The 6,607-nt window shown below is 36.1% G+C and overlaps 1 pseudogene; it reads left to right on the top strand.

The window, feature by feature from the left end:
• The first annotated feature begins 2,619 nt into the window (after window positions 1-2,619).
• LOC132513808 (large ribosomal subunit protein eL32-like) lies at window positions 2,620-3,026 on the top strand (annotated as a pseudogene).
• Window positions 3,027-6,607: the final 3,581 nt, after the last annotated feature.

Below are 6,607 nucleotides of genomic sequence, written 5' to 3'. Positions count from 1 at the left end.
AGTTCTGGTTAGGTCACATCTCTTCTCAACCCATTCACACTCCCCACAAAAGTCATGACACATTTATATGATTCAGCTATTAATTTATATTGTAAAATGAATATTATGTTAATATAACAAAAAATTCAAGACAAAACTGCCCACAAGCTCATAGCAATCAGATATGTTCACTTGTCTTTTCTTCACATAATAACAACAGCAAATAATGATATAGTATTTATCATGTGTCTGCCATATTCTAATAGCTTTAAAAATATGATCTGTATAACCAGCATCTGTAACAAGCATCTATTCTGATTGGTTGTTGCTTGTGCCACACTACTTGTTAAATATAGTGACTATCATCCTTGGTAACAGGAGTGGTCAGAGAAAGCTTTTATCTGTGCTGAATTAAGGGAGGGAGTACTGAAAAGTGTTTCAAGCAAAGGAAGTGATATGCTATGGGTCATCAGCGTCTAAGAAAACATAGGAAATTGAAAGTAGGCTGGGGCACCTGGAGTGAAAAGGGAGTAGGAGATTGAGAACAGATGCTAGAAAGGCATGCTCCAGAAAGATCATTATGGACCTTGAAAATCATTAAAGCAAAGAAGAAACTAAAGTAGAGAAATGACATGTTAAGATTAGTATTTTAGAAATTTACTCTGTCAGCAATGTGGGGTATATATTTAAGAGGTTAGGTTGTAGGTAGAATTACTTGTGTGGGGGAACTCTTTTCTGTCTCTGTCACATTTGTCTATCTCAGGTTCTATTCTGTGAACAGTATTGAGTTTTTTTTTCTTTTTTTTTTGCTTTTGTATTGAGTTTTATACTTCTTTCTCACATGAAAGTGGGATACAGCATTTTACCTCTTCTCCCAAAAACTGTCTGTCAGTACAACAGGAATGCCCATGTCTGTCCTGTATCCACATAACTCTCTAGATCAATTATTTCTAAGGACTTGCTGTGAAACAAAATAGAAACCAAAGACTTTCTTTTGGCTTACAATGTCCTCTATGATCTTTTCTCTGCCCAAGTCCATGAACTGATCTCGTATCATTCTCACCTTCACTCACCATGGTCCAGCCACACTGGCTTTGTTTTATTATTTGAATAAATGAAGGACTTGGTGTTAGTTGTTTACTTCTGCCTAGAATGTACCAACAACCTTCCATTCTTTATCTCCAATGCTACTACAGCTAGATCTTTTTTCTTCATATCTCAGCTTAGATATCACCTCAAAGAGGCCTTTCCTAGCCACTAAATCTGAAGAAACCAAAGAGTGTTCAGCCTATGTTTTCCTCTAGTTTTATGGTTTCCAGCCTTACATTTAGAATTTTAATCAATTTTGAGTTTATTGTTGTATATGGCATTAGAGAATGTTCTAATTTCATTCTTTTACATGTAGCTATCCAGTTTTCCCAGCACCACTTATTGAAAAGACTGTATTTTTTCCATTGTATATTCTTGCCTCCTTTGTCATAGATTAATTGACCATGGGAGCATGGGTTTATTTCTGGGCTGTCTATTCTGTTCTACTGATCTACGTGTCTGTTTCTGTGCCAGTACCACACTGTTTTAATTACTGTAGCTTTGTAGTATAGTCTGAAGTCAGGGAGCATGATTCCTCCAATTCTGTTCTAATTTCTTAAGATAATTTTCTTGTTCCCGATCTTAGAGAAAATGCTTTCAGCTTTTCACTGTTGAGTATAATGTTATCTGTGAGTTTGTCATATTTGACCTTTATTGTGTTGAAGTATGTTCACTCTATGCCCACTTTCTGGAGAGATTTTAATTATGAATAGATTTGAATTTTGTCAAAAGCTTTTCCTGCATCTATTGAAATGATCCTATGATTTTTATTCTTCAATTTGTTAATGTGATATATCACATTAATTGATTTGTGGATATTGAAAAATCCTTGCATCCCTGGGATAAAGCCCACTTGATCATGGTGTATGATCATTTGCTGACAGTCTTTGACATAAATTATAGCAATATTTTTGAATTTATCTTCTAAAAAAAGGAAATAAAAGCAAAAATAAACAAATGGAAACTAATTAATCATAAAATCTTTTGTACAGCAAAGGAATATATCAACAAAATAAAAAGATAACCTGCCGAATGGGAGAAAATATTTGCAAGTAATGTGACTGATAAGGGGTTAATAACCAAAATATATGAACAGTGCATATAACTCAACATCAAAAGAACAAACAACCTGACTAATAATAATAAGAAGACCTGAATAAATATATTTGTAAAGAGAACATGAAGATGTTCAACAGGCAGATGAAAATATGCTCAACATCATTAATCATCAGGGAAATGCAAATCAAAACCACAATGAGATATCACCTCACACCTGCCAGAATGGCTATCATCAAAAAGAACACAAATAACAAATGTTGGAGAATATGTGGAGAAAAGGGAACATTTGTACACTGTTGCTGGGAATGAAAGTTGGTGTAACCACTGTGTAAAACAGTACAGAGGTTTCTCAAAAAATTATAAATAGAACTGCCATATTACCCAGCAATCACACTCCTTGGTTTATATCTGAAAGAAACAAAAACACTAATTTGAATCCCTCTCTTCCTCGGAACTCCCTATGGGGGTGGAAGCCATCTTCTACTCAGCATCATGGCTGCTCTCAGATCCCTCGTGAAGCCCAGGATCATCAAAAGGAGGACCAAGAAGTTCATCCAGCACCAGTCAGACTGATATATCAAAATAAAGTGGAACCGACAGAAACCCAGAGGCATTGACAACAGGGTGTGAAGGAGATTCAAGGGCCAGATCTTGAGGCCCAACATCAGTTACGGGAGCAACAAGAAAACAAACACATTCTGCCCAGCAGCTTCTGGAAGTTCCTGGTCCACAGCATCAAGGAGCATGAAGTGCTGCTGATGTGCAACAAATCTTACTGTGCTGAAATTATTCACAATATCTTATCCAAGAACCACAAAACCATTGCAGAAAGAGCACCCCAGCTGTCCATCAGAGTCACCAATGCCAATACCAGGCTGGACAGTGAAGAAAATGAATAGACAGCTCATGGTGCACATTGTGTTTGTGTTAATAAAACCACAAAACTTGAAAAAAAAACACTAATTTGAAAAGATACATGAATCCCAATGTTCAGAGTAGCATTATTCACAGTTGCTAAGATATGGAAGCCACCTAAGTGTGTTCTTTTATTCTTTTTTTAACATCTTTATTGGAGTATAATTGCCTTAAGCTGTTGTGTTAGTTTCCACAATATAACAAAGGGAATCAGCTATACGTATACATATATCCACATATCCACTCCCTCTTGCATCTCCCTCCTACCCTCCCTATCCCACCCCTATAAGTGGTCACAAAGGATGGAGCTGATCCCCCTGTTCTATGCAGCTGCTTCCCACTAGCTATCTATTTTGCATTTGCTAGTGTATATATGTCAATGCCACTCTCTCACTTCCTCCCAGATTATCCATTCTTCTCGCTGTATGCTCAAGTCCATTCTCTACATATACGTCTTTATTCCTGTCCTGCCTGCCCCTAGGTTCTTCAGAAACATTTTTTTTTTTTAGATTCTGTATATATCTGTTAGCATACAGTATTTGTTTTTCTCCTTCTGACTTACTTCACTCCATATGACAGTCTCTAGGTCCATCCACCTCACTACAAATAACTCAATTTTGTTTCTTTTTATGGCTAAGTAATATTCCACTGTACATATGTGCCACATATTTTTAACCATGCATCTGTTGATGGACACTTCTGTTGCTTCCATGTCCTGGCTATTGTAAATAGAGCCGCAATGAACATTGTGGCACATGACTCTTTTTGAATTACAGTTTTCTCAGAGTATATGCCCAGTAGTGGGATTGCTTGGTCATATGATAGTTCTATTTTTAACTTTTTAAGGAACCTGCAGACTGTTCTCCATAGTGGCTGTATAAATACATATTCCAACAAACAGTGCAAGAGGATACCATTTTCTCCACACTGTCTCCAGCATTTATTGTTTGTAGACTTTTTAATGATGGCCATTCTTACTAGTGTGAGGTGATAACTCATTGTAGTTTTGATTTGCATTCTCTACTGATTAGTGATGCTGACCATGCTTTAATGTGTTTGTTGTCAATCTGTATATTTTCTTTGAAGAAATTTCTATTTAGGTCTTTGGCCCGTTTTTGGATTAGGTTGTTTGTGTTTTTGATATTGAGGTGCATGTGCTGCTTGTATGTTTTGGAGATTAATCCTTTGTCAGTTGCTTCATTTGCAAATATGTTCTCTCATTCTGAGGGTTGTCTTTTTATCTTGTTTATGGTTTACTTTGTGTGGAAAAGCTTAAAAGTTTCATTAGGTCCAATTGGTTTATTTTTGTTTTCATTTCCCTTTCTTTACGAGGTGGGTCAAAAAGGATCTTGCTGTGATTTATGTCAAAGAGTGTTCTGGCTATGTTTTCCTCTAAGACGTTTATAGTGTCTGGCCTTACATTTAGGTCTTTGATCCATTTTGAGTTTATTTTTGTGTATGGTGTTAAGGAGTGTTCTAATTTCATTCTTTTACATGTAGCTGTCCAGTTTTCAAAGCACCAATTATTGAAGAGGCTGTCTGAACTCCATTGTATATTCTTGCCTCCTTTATCAATTATAAGGTGACCATATGTGTGTGGGTTTATCTCTGGACTTCCTATTCTGTTCCATTGATCTATATTTCTGTTTTTGTGCCAGTACCACACTGTCTTGATTACTGAAGCTTAGTAGTATAGTCTGAAGTCAGGGAGCCTGATTCCTCCAACTCCGTTTTTCTTTCTCAAGATTGCTTTGGCTATTTGGGGTCTACTGTGTTTCCATACAAATTTTAAATTTATTTCTTCTAGTTCTGTGAAAAATGCCCTTGGTAGTTTGACAGGGATTGCTTTGTACCTATAGATTGCTTTAGGTAGTATAGTCATTTTCACAATGTTGATTCTTCCAATGCAAGAACATGGTATATTTCTCCATCTGTTTGGATGACATATAATTTATTTAATCAGTGTCTTATAGTTTTCTGCATACAGGTATTTTGTCTCCTTAGGAAGGTTATGCAATGGTAAATGGGAGTGTTTCCTTTATCTCTTTCAGAATTTTCATCATTACTGTGTAGGAATGTAAGAGATATCTGTGCATTTATTTTGTATCCTGCTACTTTACCAAATTCATTGATAAGCTCTAGTAGTTTTCTGGTAGCATCTTTAGGTTTCTCTATGTATAGTATCATATCCTCTACAAACAGTGACAGTTTTACTTCTTCTTTTTCAATTTGGATTCCTTTTATTTCCTTTTCTTCTCTGTTTGGTGTGGCTAAAACTTCCAAAACTATGTTGAATAATAGTGGTGAGAGTGGGTAACCTTGTCTTGCTCCTGATCTTAGTGGAAATCCTTTCAGTTTTTCACCATTGAGAAAAATGTTGGCTGTAGCTTTGTCATATATGGCCATTATTATGTTGATGTAAGTTCCCTCTATGCCTACTTTCTGAGGGTTTTTATCATAAATTAGTGTTGAATGTTGTCAAAAGCTTTTTCTGCATCTACTGAGATTAACATATGTTTTTTATCATTCAGTTTGTTAATATGGTGTATCACATTGATTGATTGGTGTATATTGTAGAATCCTTGCATTCCTGGGTTAGACCCCACTTGATCATGGTGTATGATCCCTTTAATGTGCTGTTGGATTCTGTTTGCTATTATTTTGTTGAGGATTTTGACATCTATGTTTATATGTGATATTGGCCTGTAGCTTTCTTCCTTTGTGACATCTTTGTCTAGTTTTGCTATCAGGGTGATGGTGGTCTCGTAGCATGAGTTTGGGAGTGTTCCTCCCTCTGCTGTATTTTAGAAGGTTTTGAGAAGGATAGGTGTTAGCTCTTCTCTAAATTTTTGATAGAATTCTCCTGAGAAGACATCTGGTCCTGGACTTTTGTTTGTTGGAAGATTTTTAATCACATTTTCAATTTCAGCGCTTGTGATTGGTCTGTTCATATTTTCTATGTCTTCCTGATTCAGTCTCGGAAGGTTGTGCTTTTCTAAGAATTTGTCCTTTTCTTCCAGGTGGTCCATTTTATTGCCGTATAGTTGTTTGTAGTAATCTGTCATGATCCTTTGTAATTCGGCAGTGTCTATTGTTGCTTCTCCTTTTTCATTTCTAATTCTGTTGATCTGAGTCTTCTTCATTTTTTTCTTGATGAGTCTGGCTCATGGTTTATCAAGTTTGTTTATCTTCTCAAAGAACCAGGTTTTAGTTTTATTGATCTTTGTTACTGTATCCTTCATTTCTTTTTCATATATTTCTGATCTAATTTTTATGATTTCTTTCCATCTGTTAACTTTGGGTTTTGTTTGCTCTTCTTTCTCTAATTGCTTAGGTGTAAGGTTAGATTGGTTATTTGAGATTATTCTTGTTTCTTGAGGTAGGATTATATTGCTATAAAATTCCCTCTTAGAACTGCTTTTGCTGAATCCCATAGGGTTTTTTTTTGTTGTTGTTGTTGTTTGTTTCTTTTTTTTGCAGTACACGGGCCTCTCACTGTTGTGGCCTCTCCTGTTGTGAAGCACAGGCTCCGGACGCGCAGGCTCAGTGGCCATGGCTCACGGGC

The sequence above is a fragment of the Lagenorhynchus albirostris genome, chromosome X (assembly GCF_949774975.1).
Source record: "Lagenorhynchus albirostris chromosome X, mLagAlb1.1, whole genome shotgun sequence".
Taxonomy (NCBI): Eukaryota; Metazoa; Chordata; class Mammalia; order Artiodactyla; family Delphinidae; genus Lagenorhynchus; species Lagenorhynchus albirostris.
This window is presented reverse-complemented; position numbering and strand designations above follow the sequence as displayed.